This window comes from Phoenix dactylifera, unplaced genomic scaffold (assembly GCF_009389715.1).
Source record: "Phoenix dactylifera cultivar Barhee BC4 unplaced genomic scaffold, palm_55x_up_171113_PBpolish2nd_filt_p 000138F, whole genome shotgun sequence".
Lineage (NCBI taxonomy): Eukaryota > Viridiplantae > Streptophyta > Magnoliopsida > Arecales > Arecaceae > Phoenix > Phoenix dactylifera.
In genome coordinates, this window is record NW_024067694.1 from 207260 (window position 1) to 208600 (window position 1341).

A 1341-nucleotide genomic window follows, 5' to 3' on the forward strand; every position below is an offset into this window, starting at 1 on the left:
CGATATTTGGCTTTTGAGAAGGTGATGGTGCATAAGTAGGATGTGCAGGTGGAGGAGCTGAATGGTGTGACTGTTGAGGATGATCGTTTCTCCACCTAAAGTTTGGATGATTCTTCCAACCAGGGTTATAGGTATTCGAGTATGGATCGTTATAAGGCTTTTGGTAGGAGTTCATAGCATTTGCTTGATCGTGCAAGACTTCTTTGAATGCCGGTATGGTGGGACAATCAGTAGTAGTATGACCCGACATGTCGCAGATACCACAACACTCGTTTCTAAGCTCTATAGTCTTGACAGGTTCAACCTTCCTAAGCTCAATTTCTTCTACCTTCCTAGTGAGGGCTGCCATTTTAGCATGAAGATCATCCTCAGTTCTAAGGTTGTAAAGGCCTCCCTGTACAGAGCTAGTAGGCTTAGGCAAAGACTTATTGTTTCTATCCCCGTTATCCCAAAGTTGGGTAGTCTCAGCAAGGGAATCCAAATACTCCCATGCCTCATCAGGTTGTTTTTCTAAAAATCTACCATTGCACATGGTCTCTACAAATTGTTTCAACTGTGGAGATAAACCTTCATAAAAGAAGCTAATGGTTCTCCAAGTTTCGAATCCGTGATGAGGGCATGAGAGAAGAAGGTCTTTAAATCTTTCCCAACATTCATAAAATGTTTCATTATCTTTTTGTTGGAAATTGCTGATATGTCTTTTCAAAAAGTTAGTCCTTTGTGTGGGGAAGAACTTCTTTAAAAATTCTCTCTGCATATCTTGCCAATTTCTTATTGATCTAGGTCGCAAAGAGTTTAGCCATGTTTTGGCCTTATCCTTTAGAGAGAAAGGAAACAATGTCAACTTGAGGACATCCTCGGTGACATTTGGCACTCTAAATGTAATGCTCAGTTCTTCAAAATCCTTTAAATGAAGATACGGACTCTCGGACTCTAACCCGTGGAACTTGGGCAGCAATTGGATTACCCCGGGTTTGATGTCAAAATGTCCTACATTATCAGGAAAAATTATGCATGAAGGCTGACTAGTCCTAGCCGGTTGTAGGTATTGTCTTAGAGTCATAACATGGGGTTCTCGTTCTCGATTGTGGTGACTCCCCGCATCTTCATTTAAATCAGCCATCTCACAAGGTGTGAGATACTGCGAAGGAATTTCAGGGGTATGTCCTAAAGGATGATCTAAAGTTGTACGACTTAATCGACCAGTGTCGTCCCTATTCCACTTTAGCATGCAAAATATTTTCCTCTTTTTTTTTCTTTTTCTTTTTTTAAAAAAATAAAAGAAAATAAAAAATAAATATAAGTACCAACTAAAGTTACCCTAAAACGATATCCTAAAAC

General features: G+C 39.7%; 1 non-coding gene across 1 annotated transcript; it reads left to right on the top strand.

Annotated features, from left to right (window-relative positions):
• The first annotated feature begins 602 nt into the window (after positions 1-602).
• On the top strand, positions 603-711 carry LOC120104879. The gene has a single exon (XR_005507235.1). It is a non-coding gene; the product is annotated as a small nucleolar RNA R71 (small nucleolar RNA).
• Positions 712-1341: the final 630 nt, after the last annotated feature.